The sequence below is a fragment of the Mus pahari genome, chromosome 1 (genome assembly GCF_900095145.1).
Source record: "Mus pahari chromosome 1, PAHARI_EIJ_v1.1, whole genome shotgun sequence".
NCBI lineage: Eukaryota > Metazoa > Chordata > Mammalia > Rodentia > Muridae > Mus > Mus pahari.
The window spans coordinates 33,442,241-33,458,158 of NC_034590.1; the positions used below are offsets into that span (position 1 = coordinate 33,442,241).

Sequence of the window (15,918 nt, forward strand, 5' to 3'; positions counted from 1 at the left end):
TAAGTGGATCTTAGCCTGAAAGTACAGGATACCCATTCCATATGCCACAAACCTAAACAGAGCTGAAGGAGAGGGTAAAAACATGAGAGGATCCTAGAATATCACTTGTAAAAGGCGAATAAAACATTTTTAGGTGCAGATGAAAGGAAATGACTTGTTGGAAGAGGAATTTGCAAAATTTTAGAGAAGGAATATCATAAGTTGGATAAATGGTCATGTTTGATAAATTGTTATAAATTCTAAGTTCTAGTCAGACTAGTGCAAAATGACTTCAAGATGTACTGTACGTGTAACATGTTGCCTTTGCTAATTTTAAGTTACAGCTATTTGAAGAAACTGATATATATATATATATATATATATATATATATATATCTGATATATATCTGATATATATCTGATATATATCTGATATATATATATCAGATATTCTGTATATATATGATATTCTGTAAATGTGTGTACTATAAAAAAATCAACAAAACAAATATTCCACACACTGTGTGGACCTTACTTATTATTTAATATTTTATCTTTGATGTTCAATCTCCAATTCATAATTTAAGTCTAAAATTTAGTAATGTGAAAGCTGTAAAATTCTAATTCTATAAAGTCCAAAGTATAAACTGCTAAAGATAATTAAGTCAAGACAATTAATGGTCAGGTCCCTTATAAAAGACTAAATTTGTTAATGTTCTTAGAACTATGCTTGCAGTTATATCAGTTACATAGTTAATTTACTTATTGTGAAAAGCTTTATTTCATCTTATGTAGATGTTTTCAAGATTTAATCTCAAGCAAAAAACTAAAACAAGTGAAGCTTGTTTAAAATGAGGTATACTTAATTGGTGGCCCTCAAAACTCTTTGGAAATAACAGAATATCGCTGAAAAGTGTTTAATGAAGAAAAAAAGCCAAAATAAAAAAAAAATCCAACAATAAGACTCTTTAATAGTTAACAATTCCAGTTCCTTGCAGCAGTTCTATGAACATTTCCAAAGAAGAGGATGCTACCAGTATTGTGGTACTGGTAACCATTAGAACAAATTGTCCTTTTCCTCTAGATACTGTTGGCCTCACCATGGTTAGCCAGTCTCTCAGGTTGTTCCCCTCCTCAGGATAATCTCTCAGGTCTTCTGGGTCTAGTAACTTAAAGCTGATGCTTTCTTCTGTTGCAATTTAAGAAAGCAATGTTCAGATAGTGTGAAACTCTCTTATTTTACTTGATACAAGGAATATTTTGTATAGATTTTCTGTTCAAATTATTCTGTGTCAGAAAATTGATGATATTTATTGCTAATTTTAGCTTTATCATTTCAGCAACTGCTGCCTATTTAGTAAATTTCATATGTAAAACTGGTCTTGGGTTTTCTTTTTTGTTTGTTTGTTTGTTTGTTTTAGATCTCTAGAGCTTCTAGGGCTCCTGAAGAGAAAGGCAAACAAACAAAATGGTTTATTTAGGTCGCAGGCTTCACTTTAAACAGATAAAAATTATAGTGTAAAAACCCACTCCAGATATTATGTTGTAATAGTTGCCTAAAATCTTACCTTTAACTATATGCTTATTTAAAGGAATTGCTTTGCAATGTCTACTCTCTGTAATCATCCATTTGTATGTCATGATAAATGATTAGACTGAGGAAAAGTGTTTAATCCAAATCATAGTGTCTAAGAAAGTAATTTCAGGTGTGAACTTTAATCAAAGGAGTTGGGATAAACTATTAATCTGCCAGTGATAAAGCACTAAGTAGGAGTATAGTCAGAAGCTAAAGTTGTAAAACATTCCTTAGTTGTCCTTTAAGTATAGCGTTAAAATCTTTCTCACTGTGCTAAAATAACTCTGTTCAGTATATATTCCAGTAATATATATACTCTCCAGCTTTTTGGATATAAGAATGGTTCTGTTTTCTACTCAAAAATCTGCCTTTGTTATTACTCAAAGACATTAGCCTATTCCAGCTATTTATAGACAATTGTTAGCTTACCTTTTTTTGTATTTTATTTATCTATTGTTTTACACACCAGATTTTATTTCCCTTCAGTCCACCCTCTGACTCTTCAATATACTGTACCTCCTCTCCATTCCTTGTTTCCAGGAGGATGTCTACACCAACTGTCCCCCCTCCAACTAGACTTTTATAATGACAATTTAAGTGCATTTTATGAATTGTAGTAATGCTAAATTATATAAAAAAATACTTTTGTGCTGAGTTTTGGTCGGGTGGAGTGGGGTGAGGGAATGGTGACATCCTATTCAAGACCAGGGAGGAGAGGAAGATGGGGAGTGGGTGGAGGGCAATTCAGGAGAGGAGTGGTGATTAATCTATATAATTAATTAATAGAATGCATTACTGTTAATGCATTACTGTTGTAATAAATATGACAACATAAGGAAAAAAATCAGTGAACTGTGCGTTGGTTCAAGCAGTTACAGGTCCTAAGGAAGTAGACTGCAGATAAGTACTACTGTCAATCATAAGTCTAAGTTTATACAATTTCTCCCTATTCCTAAGGGTCTCTCTCTATTTTTCTATTTCTCTCTAATTCTCTCTATTTCTCTCTCTATTTCTCTCTCTATTTCTCTCTCTATTTCTCTCTCTCTCTCTCTCTCTCTCTCTCTCTCTCTCTGTGTGTGTGTGTGTGTGTGTGTGTGTGTCCACATGGACTTCTACTAGTCTCAGTACTACTTCTACTTTCTGAAATACTAGGACCAAGGAGTGAAAATTTCAAATATACACAGAAGATACAGATTTTCTACTAAGTACTGCATCTTTGCCTTCTGTCCTAGTTTATATGTGTCCCAAAAGGTTTCAGCTCAACTGTCAGGCACCATAGAGAAATGAGCTATGGACTAAAACTGCTCTAAAATGGTCTATACTACAACCACCCTAGACGTTCCTACAAAACCAGCGATCTCTAGAGTGGCTGAAATCTGATGTAACCTATCCCAGCTAATGTGGTTGTGAGGTATCTATTTGAATGTGTCAGTGAACAAGATGCTTCCTACGACCCTGGCCACATTGTCTTAATCTTCTCCTGGCCTTTGACCAGAATTCCAACCTCCTGTGTCCTGATAATGACACCCTAAGTTCAATTGAGAAGGAGTTACAGAAGAAAGTGCATAGTCCAATTGGTACTAGACCCCTGCCCCCTTTCAGAACTACCAACCCTTCTCATTGCAAAAAGGGAAAATTACTACCTGTGGTGACCATTGGCATATCAGTGCAAATATAAGCTTTATGAGTTCTTTTGTATCACAAATATTTTGGAAGAACCATAGTTACAAAATTTGAAAAGAACAGCTAACTCATTATAGGGACTATGATCTGACTGGGTGGATAACTTCATGCTAACCAAATTTTATCAGTGTAAAGGATATTTCCTCTGTTCGACTGAATCTAAATATACATTTTTAGATGTTGATGTTTACTTCCTTTGTATTCCTGCTACCTCGATAATCAAATAAAATAAAAGACAGTATAAATATTAGAGGCACTAAGAGTGCATTCACCAGACTCTGAGTTAAGGATTCAGAATATTGTTATTAGAAAGTGGGGAATGTTAGCTACTGAACTAGAGTTTTGACATCTTATTAATGTATTCCTAAAAATTCTTTATGTACTAGAGCCCCTATGTTCCATGAACTAGTCATCAATTGCTGTAAAATTCAACTCAGAAGTAAAATTTAAGTGCCTGATCATTTGACTGCTATCACTCAGCTTCAGTAAAGAATTCTGGTTTGGTGTACATAACCATAGCACCCTTTCTTTTTTCTATTTTTTCTTTCTTTTTTTCTTTTTCTTTTTCTTCTTTCTTTCTTTCTTTCTTTCTTTCTTTCTTTCTTTCTTTCTTTCTTTCTTTCTTTCTTTCTTTCTTTCTTTTTTTTTTTGAGACAGGATTTCTCTGTATAGCCCTGGCTGTCCTGGAATTCACTTTGTTGACCAGGCTGGCCTCAAACTCAGAAATCTGCCTGCCTCTGCCTCCCAAGTGCTGGGATTAAAGGTATGCACCAGAACCACCCAGCTGCTCCCTTTCTTTATACATCACAATTGTCGTAATATTTTTGTTTTGGTTTTTGTTTAATTTTGTTGTTCTTTCCCTTAAAAATACCAATAAGCAGAGGTGAAGGGAGCAGCTCACTCCTTTGCTTATGACAGTACCACTGGTAGTAAATATGACACTATTAGGCTTGTTCATGGATCATGGGATTTTTTTTCTTTTCAAATACTTTATAAAATATTTATCTACTAAATGGTTTTCTTTCCTTTCTAAACTAAACTATTTCAAAGGAAATTCAATCAACGTGGGAGAAAGGAAATATCAAATTACTTTTAACGCCTAATAAACCGTTCAGACAAACTAAATTATGAAATATTAAATGATTTTCAATAAAATATTTTCAAAAAATGGATCAAAAGATTTCAACCGTTTTAATGGCCTTCTATACAACTTTTGTATCTTTTTGTTTTCAGTAGGCTTAATCTTTTGAAATATATTGTACCCTTTGTTGTTATCATTTGTGTTGGCCATTTGAAAATACAGGGTACCTGTAGAAGAAGGTGTTTTAGGTACTTTCAAAATAACCCTCTGAAGGTGAAAAAGGCAGGTATTAGTAGTTTCCATTGGGAACGATGGAGGAAAAATTAAAACATAGGTTCGAGTGCAGTATTGATAGAAATTTTCTTAAGATTTGGGGCAATATATAACCTAGTGTTAGGCCAATTTATGATTTTGATTAGCATGTACATTTGACACTGTACAGCATGTATGCCATCCTGCATCTCAGAGTGATTGCCATTAAGCACGGCATGAAAATGTCTATATTTCTAAGTAGTTAAGTAGATCCATCAAATGACACAGATGTAATTATTATTGCAAAATTAACACATTTGAATAGTAAAGATTATGTATCGTTCCCATTGTCATTTATCTCTATTACTTCCTGCTGACCTCTCTTCTTCCTAAGGGGAAAGATATCAAAATGCACATATTGATGTTAATTCTATTTTAATGCTTTGAAAAAGAAAACCAGATTCTGTCCTTAACATACAATGGACCAGTGCAAGTTTAACCCATAAAACTTAGGGACTATCTAACTGTGTTTTTTTTTTTTTTAACCAGTTCATCTTTTTAAGCACAGAAGTTGGATCACAGAAATTACACAATGATCAGTCAAAACAGAACGTGGGTCATACTGATCTTCTGAAACTTTTGTGTCTGAAATAGTCTAAAAATCATATTCACATCCTATTTTGATTCCATTTTATAGGAAGTAAAACATGTTGTGAGACAACCCATATTATTTTTATTATTCATAATCATTCAAAATTTAACCTCCTTTGTTTTATTGCTTTATGAAATAAACAAGCTGATGTATTAATATGCCCTATTTTTACATCTCTATTACAGGAGCATCTACAGACTAATACAAAAGACCTCATCTGCAATACCAAATCTCCTTTACAAAAGTAAGACAGGTGTACAGGAATGTTTTATTTATGCTCCTTTATGCTATCATAATCATATAACTAGAGTTAATCCCCAAAGTAAAATTGCAAAGGAATTACATTAAATGGAAGTTGTTGGCATTTTATCTAGGCTTTGTCCCTCAGTTACCTGGCCAGAGCCAGGGATGCCTGACTCACTAGAAGAGGGGCTCCTCCTTAGTCTTTGCTCTCTTGGTCTTGTTCCCTATACTTCTCCATTTTCACCTGCTCCTTACCTTCTCTCTCCCCATTCCCCCCCCCCCCACTCCACGTGCTTATGGCAGGACTCTACTCCTATACTCTTCTACTCTATCATTCCCCCTCTTTCTGCTTTTATCTGTATTTACTTGCCCCTCAACTCACCACCCCATTCCCTGAATAAACTCTTTTCTATACTATACTACGTTGTGGCTGGTACCTCAGAGGAAAGGAATACCTCAGCATGGGCCTGCAGAGGCACCACTTATCCAACACCTTACCATGTCTACACCAAATACAATCCTTCCTTCTTAACTTTCCATAAAACAGAACATTGGTGCCAAATGACTTGGATTTAGAAACTTGAAGGTCCACATTCCCCAATGCCACATGGAGAGCAATCACTTGCTAGACATATTCATATAAACTTTGTAGAACTACTAAGCTGGTCAGTGTAAATATCCCCTGGTCTCAAGGAAGGATTATAGATCTCGGGTCATCACTTTGCTGTCATTGAGGACAGAGACATGCAGTACTTAAGACTTGTCTTCTCACTAACCCTTTATTCTAGGACATTTTCTCTCAGGGGCGATTTTTCTCTCTCCTCTGAGGCAGTCCCTTTCCTGAGGCTGCAAAATCCTAGGCACCGTTATTCAGGCTACTGGCCTAGAGCCTAGTCCCCAAGTTAATAGTTTGACCTCCTGGTGATGTGGACTGACTGTCAATCTCTAATTACTAATTTTATCCTTAGGACTCATAGGAGTAATTAATAATTCTCTTCTCATCCAAAGTAATAGTCTTTCAGACTTGTCCTCACATACTGGGGTGTTTCTAGGTCTGAGTCTTAGTACCTAGAAAGCAATATCTCTATGTGGCCATTTAGCTGGCAGTCTCAAAACAACTATCCTCCTATTGATCCATGTGATTTCCCCCTCCTTCCCTTATTATCTGCTGTTTGCTCTGCTCTTGCTCTAGTCTCTGCACTGGTTCGCCACCCCCTAATTCTGATGCTGCAGCAGAAAAACAGCTCTCCCCCAACCCCACTGCATTTCTCCATTCTGCCTGGAACTGTTCAGCTGAGAGACTACTTTCCTGTGGCTACTTGACCTTCCTAGTTCTTGCACTCTGCCCATGTTCCAGCTGCCACTGCCTCTGCTTTGCTAGGAGACAGAAAGCTATTTCAGGTGCTCCCCTTACCCATCCAACACTGATTCTGACAGGCTGGTCCTGAAATTCCAGCTTGGAGAAGGAAGCTCAGGCCTGCAGGGCTGGCCTTCGCCTACCTCTTGATTCTGCTTTCATGGAAAAGGTGCTCTTGACCAGTCACCTTGCCCCTTGAATTCTGCCTGGGATACTGTTCTGCTGAGTCACTGCTTTCCCTGACAACATCTGTCCCAAGAACCTGGCTTATGCATCCTCTGCTACAGCATTCCCACAGCCATTTGCTCCCAGCTGTCACACTCTCTAAGACACTACATCGCACAGAGTAAGAAGTTGGCCTGTATGTTCACACATTCAGCCCATGGTGCACACTCAAACCTTCCTGGGTGACACTCTGTCCCTCCCTGGTACTTGGTTCAGCTACGGTTCTGTACAGTACCTAAGGCTACTATCAGCTTTTTGGGTTCTTCTCATTCTGGTCCTCATCAGATAAACAGTATAAAGGTTAAAGATCACTGATGTGTATCTATAACATCTATATCTATATCTATATCTATATCTATATCTATATCTATATCTCTATATATATGTATACATCTACATGTATATATATATATATATATATCCATATCTATCTATCTATCTATCTATCTATCTATCTATCTATCTATCTATCTCTCTATCCTTATTCTTTCTACTGCCATTAGTTACTATGTGCTCTTTATTTGCTAAATATATTCTCAAATAAGTAATTAAGTAAATGCAGGTTGTTTAAGTCAGATAAGCTCCATAGATTTTCTATCAATATTTTCAGAAATCTGATGTGTGTAAAACTGCCAGCTCCCTGACAAGTCCATCTGACACTTGAAGCAAGAGAGCCTAATGGCAGCAACAGCTAAGGGCGAGAACCTGTCCCAGGTGGTACACAGTCCTGGAGACATTCGCCTGGAGAATTACGCAATGCCTGAGCTGGGCCCAAATGAGGTGTTACTAACGATGCATCTAGTGGGAATCTGGAGCTCAGATGTTTACTACTGGGAGCATAGCCTAATTGGATATTTTGTTGTGAAAAAGCCAATGGTGTTTGGGCATGAGGCTGCTGGAACATTCACAAAGAAGGAGCTTCAGTGAAACATCTAAAACCAGGAGATCGGGTTACCATACAGCCTGGCATTCCCTGAGAAATAGATGAGTACTGTAAATTAGGGAATACAACCTAACACCATCCATCTTCTTTTGTGCCACCCCCCCCCATTCACAAGCACAGTGTTGACTTCTGTTACAAGCTTCCTAACAGTGTCACCTTTAAAGAAAAGGCCCTGATTGAACCTCTCTCTGTGGGGATCTATGCCTGCCATTGAGGTTCAGTTTTCTTGGGAAACAAGGTCCTGTGTGTAGAGTTGAGACAGTTGGGCTGGTCATTTTGCTTGTGAGCAAAACAATGGGAACTGCTTAAGTGGTGGTGACTCAATTATGTGCTTCTTGGTTGACCAAAGGAAGTTGAACCAGAGTTTACCATACAGGCTGCCAAAGTGACCCCTCAGGAATTTGCCAGTCAGCTGGAAATTCTGCTGGGGAGCAAGCTGGAGGTCACCATAACTGCACAGGAGCAGAGTCCTCCATCCAAATGGGCTTCTTTATCTTCTTTTTCTTTTCTTTCTTTCTGTTTTTTTTGTTTGTTTTGAGACAGGGTTTCTCTGTGTAGCCTTGGCTGTCCTGAAACTCACTCTGTAGACCAGACTAGCCTCAAACTCAGAAATCTGCCTTCCTCTGCCTCCCAAATGCTGGGATTACCAGATGGGTTTCTATGGCACTTACTCTGGTGAGACATTGGTAATTGTGGGAATGGGCTCTGATATGATCAATTTACCCCTAGTGCAAATAGCCCTGAGGGAGGTGGATATCATAGGCATGTTTTGATACTGCCACCTGTGGCTGATGGCGATTTCCATGCTTGTGGTGAAGACTTTGAATGTAAAGCCCTTAGTTACCCAGATATTCCCTCTGGACAAGGCAGTTGAAGCCTTTGAAACAGGTCAAAACAGAGCGTGGCTTAAAGTCATCATCACTTGTGACTCCAGTGGCCAGAATAGCTAAAGGTGAATTGATCCATGCCCTCAGGCCACTCTCTCTGCATCTAAGATCTAAATGGATAGAAGGGGATACCATTAATGCAGAACTTTCATTTCAATGTTAAAGATAATAATCTCATAAGCCAAGAGCCTTAGAGGAATTGGCAGAATTAAAGACACCTTGGGGGACCTTGTAGCCAGAATGAGATGTTATACTGAGGAAAGTCTAGCACAAAGAGTTTGGCAGATATGTCATGGGAATGCACTTTGTCTAGTACCTTCTTTGGTTGAGGAGACAAAGCATTCCTTTCTTTATGTTCCTTTGTGGTTGTCAGAGAGTGGGGGTGATTTATTAAGAAATGGCTTCATTAACATGGAAGTGGCTCTAAAAGAAAAAAATTATATAGATTCAAAGTTTGGAAATGTAAAATTAAAAGAGTAAGTTTCAAAATTTCAAAGACCCAGGGCTGGACACTGAAATACAAGCCTGGCCATAAAGATAAGGAAAAGAATGCAGGAACTGAGCTATCAGGGCTAACTTTAGCCATTTGGCAGGAAGGCGCCTGCCCTAGAGCTATCAGGGCTGACTGACCCCACAGCCATCTGGCAGGAAGACATCTCCCCTAGTTTACTGCCCCCAATAAGAGTCATACATCAACCAGGTGTCCTGCTGCCCCTGATAAATCTCAGGCCCTTAAAATTTTGTGAACGTTTTGGTCTGCACGTACTCTTCTGCTAATTTGCTATGTTTAAATGAACCAATCGCATGTAACCACACCAATTCTCCCCACCCTCAGACCCTTACCCTATAAAGACCCCAAGCTTTTGGGCCTCGTGGTCGACTTTTCTGTCTCCTGCGTGAGATACAAGTCCACCCAGAACTCTGCCATTAAAGGACCTCATGTGTTTACATCAAGAAGGCTTCTTTGTCGTTTCTCTGGGACACCCTGACTCCTGTGACCTGAGGACCTGAGGGAGTTCCTCACGAGGGGGTCCTACAGCTCTAGGGCTGAACTTTTGGTCAGCTATTCAGAGCACAGTGTTTCTCAAGCTAAGTGTTATTTATTTGAGGGGAATAAGAAAAGGAACTTGCCTTCTGGATCCAGGCAACTGATCTGGAAGAATAAGACAAATCTCAGATGAGGTATACTAGCTTACATTCCCCAGATGTGGAAAGCATAAGGGCACTCAGCTCTCCCCAAAGACCACCTCCACCTCCTCTCCTAAGAATTCTGTCATTACATTTGAAAAGTGGAGGCCCACCTTCCCAACACAGCTCATTCATGATTGGGAGCAGTACAGCTTGCTAAGCAACCAAGAGATTTCCACTCAAAGATAATAAGTCCTGCCAGCCAGTCTTGCTCATAAAAGCAGAGCTAGTTTTTTCCACTCACAGGACTAAAATCTTCTCCCAGGCTCACTCACAGGAAATTATTCCATTCCACTCAGTTCTGGTTTTCAGAAAATGCTCCCCTCTCAGCTGGGTAAGGCTGGTGATATCTGTTAGATGGGTTTTGTTGTGTCATTTCATCATAGGGCTTTTCTTTATAAGATTTGGGTCTAAATCACACCCCTTGTGATCTTAAGATCATCAAGGAGTGCACAGTAACTGTGATGTAACTTGGGATGCAGTCTGTAATCCACCTCTTTAGCTATGAGTAGGGGGCATGAGCAGAAAAGACTCTGCTGGAGAAGATCATGGCCCACACCTAAGCTTTCTCATACTGATTCGCATAATATATTGTTCCTAGAGTCGGGAAAAAATCTATTGTGTAATAACATTTAAGATTATGCAGATAGAGACTAACTACTACACCCTAACAGTTACCCCTCTAACAAGGTCTCTGAAATGATACTGGGCACAGGGAAAAGTTTCTACCGGGATTGTGGTATGATAACCACTAAGAAACACCACTCCATTGCCTTTCTCACTGACAGGGCTTGGACTAGACTGTGGACAAACAAGATTCCCTGAGAGTGAAATGTCTTATATTTCCTAAGTAAATGTGTGTTGTTTCCCATTTCACACATATCTACTCCATGAGGGTTTGGGGGGATGGGGGCAGAGGAAGGAAAAAAATATTTTTTCCTTCAGGGCTTGACAGCTAGACTGATTCTGCCCTAGTTGCCATGGAGAGAACAGGGACCTGGGAATTACTTAGATATTGTACATGTCATTTTAATTAACATATGACTCAAAGATTATCATTAAATCTTCCCAGATTTCTGAGTAGATTGACAGCTAAGATAACTAGTTTGACAGCTATAAAAAACATACTTTGCTCCTTACCTAATTGTAACCAATCTTATTTGCTCATTAGTAAATTCATTAACTTATTAATACTGCCAGATTTTATACAGACTTCACAATAAATGATACACAAGTTCAGATATAAGCTTTCACAGGTGTAACTTTCTGTTACTTCCTTACCTAAACTCAGTTTCCAGTGACTAAATGCTTCATATTTCTTCTTGCTATGCCACTCTCCTAACATTAACCAATAATGTACTTATAAACTATCCTAACCCCAGTAAACATTCCAGTAAATGATCCAACTGTATAATCTCAAGTTCAAATATACATTTCCCATGATTGTCATAATGTGTTTATGTTGCTAAAATATATGATCAACTATTATATTCCCAAGGTCAAGGATTTGAATTTCCTTTGTTGTGGGTTAACATTGTGGCCCAAATCCAGCCCAGTGCTCAGGACGCTGGGTGATGTGAGACAGAGGAAGTTTGATTGTGGGCACCCGACATGATGGCTTGGTGGGCATTGGGCTGTGAGAAGCTGCATGGCCATGCTCCAGGGTTGAGAAGGCACATTCTGAGGTCCCCAGGGGAACTGCCAGGAGCCGGCTCAATGTCTCCAAAGAGCTTTGAATGTTGCAGGGTCCCATGGGCGGGTTGTAGCCTGAGATCAAACGTAAAAGGACAGGAGGAGAGATGGTTCTTCAGGGATGAGAGTTTCGTTGGCTTGCTTGGGCAGCTGACTTGGATGAGAGTGCAGTGGAGCTTCCTGTGGGATATTAGATGTGGCTCTTTAGAGAAAGACCTGCTTCATTGCTCCAACCAGTTGGGTCCCAATGAGAAGATAGTGTCCACGGTTTTCAGGCATTTATTATCATGTGGGAGAGTTGTGATGAGTGTAACCTTAACAGTTTCTCAGGGCAGGCCTGAGGTTAAATATCTTTTGCAGTGCCTGAGAAGGAGAGCTCAATTAACTAAGACCTTCTGGACTTTATGTTCCTCATAAAATTGGAGATCTTTCTTTAGGCTATGTGATCTGCAGTCACACCCTCTACCTATGAAGAGGCTTGAGGCATTACCCTACATGACTGATGGCCACAATATTATGGAGAGCTGAGACCTTGTGTCAGGAGCCTGGTATCTAGTAGTACACCATGCAAATGGCTTCTATCTCTTGCAGTTATCTACTGAGCCTCCCGTGATTAAATCTAGCTAAACCAGAAAACAGGCTGCCTTTCAGAGTCCCACATTTGGTATTTCAAATGTAAACTTAATATTTTCCTTGTTATACTAAATTCATGTATATTAAGTCTCCTAGACAGACAGAAAAAAAATGCTTCTTACTTCATCTGCTACATAAAGGTTTTTATTTTCCCTAAGGTTATCTTAAAGATTATTCATGTTGTTAACAAATTTATCACTTTCTAAACTTATAGGCTACAGGAAACCCACTCAGACTTACCTCTCACAGACTACATAGATTTCATCCAGATAATAACATCTGGCAATCAGTAGCCTAAGTTCCTATTCTAGAGGGTTGGATCCCTCTAGAGTGTATATATATATATATATATATATATATATATATATATATATATATGCATATATGCCTTGTCAAGTCCAGGATTTATTATATCCAGGACAGCTCCAGAGAAGCAAGCCACAGATGCTTCCATCTCTCACAGAAACAGATGCTTCTACTACTGAACCTGTTACTTCCTATATACCCACAGATGGTTCTATACACCCTGGACATCAAGGAATCAGACAAGTCTCCTAAGACTGGACCAACATTCCCATACTCACTTTCTTAGGTTTCCCAGGGACACTTTGCATCTAAGTCAGCAGGAAGTACCTAAAGAACACAAAGACCATATTCCTACTTCACCATCGTCCTTTTCTAGTTTCTCTTTTTAATTAAACCAAAATAGGGAAACATTGGCATTTTGTTTATGCTCTGTGCCACAGTTATCTGGCCAAGGCAAGGTATGCCTGACTCACTATAAAATGGTTTACTTGCCAGTCCTCATCTCTTGCTCTCTTTCTCTCTTGCTCACTCCCTAACCCTCTTGCTCCTGCTCCTTCCTTACCTTGGCTCTATCCAGTCCCCTCCATCCTCACTCTTCATGTGTTCCTGGCCAGTTTTCTGCCTCTAATCCTCTCTCTCTCTCTCTCTCTCTCTCTCTCTCTCTCTCTCTCTGTTCCTTTCCCTGACTCTACTACCTCAACTGTAGTCCCCATGCCCTGAATAAATTCTATTCTATTCTACATCATCATTGTATTGGTACCTCAGTGTCTAGTGATGCCTCTCTCTACATCTGCCCACAGAGCCAACCCCTTCCCCCACACCATACTGCACCTACAACAAACATATTCTTGGCTTCTATTCCTTTTTATAAAACAGTACAGAATCGCCCACAGTTCAATCTTGACTCAGAAATTTACCGATACATTTTCAGTGGAATAAATTCTAAATTTCTTTAGGTTATACCTCAATCCTCAGAGAATGCTTCTGTATTATCCTCTTCTTTTCTACAAAATGTTCCTATCATGGGAACACCAATTCTGTAAGAAAAATAACAACAGACCAGCCTATACTAGTAAACAAATTGACATTTTCTGTAAAGAAAGATATATTGATCCTATTAAAGGCATTCCTTATGATCAAGATCAGAGTATACTTGAAAAATAACATTAAGATTAAATCAGCAGTTCCTAAAATTTAGAAAGGGAGCACACCAAAGGATATTCTACCATATTCTTTTTTTTACAATTGTTAAAATTTACTAAAATTGATATATATTCATGAGATCAAAACCATTTTCTTGCAGAACACCATGTACCACCTTTAGATAACTTTCTGTAATTTAAATAATTTGAAAACTGCAAACTGAGTTGGCTGAAAAAATTTTGGAAGGTTCTCTGTCTGTCATTGCAGATGGATACAATGACAGACTAGTTAAGCAAATGTCCACCTAGTTGCTTAAGTTAAGGCCATACAATGAAAGGAAGATGCTATTCTATGAAATAAAGAAAACCATATTTTACCTGATCATTACTTTGTGATGATGCTATCTGCTTAGACCTGTGTACCTTTACTCAGTGCTTCTATACATTTATACTAGTCTTGTGATCCTCAATCTTCATTTGTTCAATTGGTAGATTGGATGGGTCCAGATTCTATTAAATTTATTAATGACTCACTTTTTGATTGGCCCTTGGGTCTAGAATGTATTCTTTCATTCATTTAGCCCAGAGGTTGTATGTCAGTTTCATTGGGAATTTTATCACATCCTAATTGTATAGGAAGTAATAATATTTGCATTTATAGTAATAGCAAATGCAGGCTTATGTTCTTTGAAATAGCTGAACTCTTTTCAAGCTACGGTCTAGATTTTAAATCAATGTAATAAATAATGTATTGTGCATACTTTGAAAACATATTATTGTTGGCTGAGTATTATACACAGATACTTTGTTATTTTACTATTATTTGTTATGTTTATAATTTGCTAGTTTGCATGATACTCAGAAATCAGACGGCAAATAGATTCATTCCACTTCAAATAAAAAAGAATGTGGATATCTTGTGATTACCCTACTGCCTTTTCATCCACTTTCATCAGTCCTACAGATCCTAAAGTGTATTGGTTAAATTATCTTCACCCACTCATCTTACTTGCCCACTGAACTCATGGGGAACTCCAAGCTTCCCTGAGTAGTCTGGTATCCCTGCTAGACCTCCACATTCTTGCCACTTCTCCATCCACCTTCATCAAAGCAAGTGATCATGAACCATTCAGACCTGGTAATCAGGAAACATACATCCCATGGATATCCATCAGAGGACTGCCACAACAGGACTAGAGTGGTTAAACTCAATCCCCATACCTAATACAATAGGACTAATCAGTGATGAAAGCCATTCAGATGGCTAAAGACCCTCAGAACACAGAGATCAAGACAAAGATAATATAAAACTTTCAGAGCACAACTAACTTTCTACAGCAAGCCCTGCATATCATAACTCAAATGAAGCATAAGAAAATAACCATAAAGCCAATCTTATTAATGAGATAGAGGTCTTTAAAGACAAAAAGAAAAACATCTCTTAAAAATATTCACAAAAATAAAATAAAACAGGTAGAGATCCTTAAAGATGAAAAAATAAATCCCTTAAAATTATGCAGGAAAATACAATTAAGCCAGTTAATGAAGTAAATAAGACTGAATGACCTGAAATTGGAAATAGAAACAGTAAAGAAAACAAAAATGAGGGAACCTTTGAGATGGAAAATCTAGGGAAGTGAATAGGAACAACATATGCAAGTGCCACAAACAGAATACAGGATAGGGAAGAAAGAATCTTAGGCATACAAGATAGAATGTAAGAAATTGGTACATCAGTCAAAAAATTGTTAAATCTAAAAAATAAATAATTCCTGGCACAAAATATTCAGTAAATCAGGGATACCATGAAAAGACATAGCGTTAGAGTAATAAGAATAGAAGAGAAAGACATTACTTCAGAGTAAGGGGGTGGGGCAATATTTTCCATGTGAAGAGACTCAAGAAACAAGCTGAAGTAGCCGTTATAACATATAAAACTCTGTCAACCAGAATAATGTTTCTCTGGGTTTCAAGTGGACAGATGGCATTGCAATTTTCAATACAATAATTGTCCTCAAATACAACTTTGGTAAAAATTTCTGGGAAAGGGATTTAGGACACTACTAGAAACAAAAATGG

The 15,918-nt window shown here is 38.2% G+C and overlaps 1 pseudogene; it reads left to right on the top strand.

Annotated features, from left to right (window-relative positions):
- Window positions 1–7,726: 7,726 nt before the first annotated feature.
- On the top strand, window positions 7,727–8,941 carry LOC110337587 (annotated as a pseudogene).
- The last annotated feature ends 6,977 nt before the right edge of the window (window positions 8,942–15,918 follow it).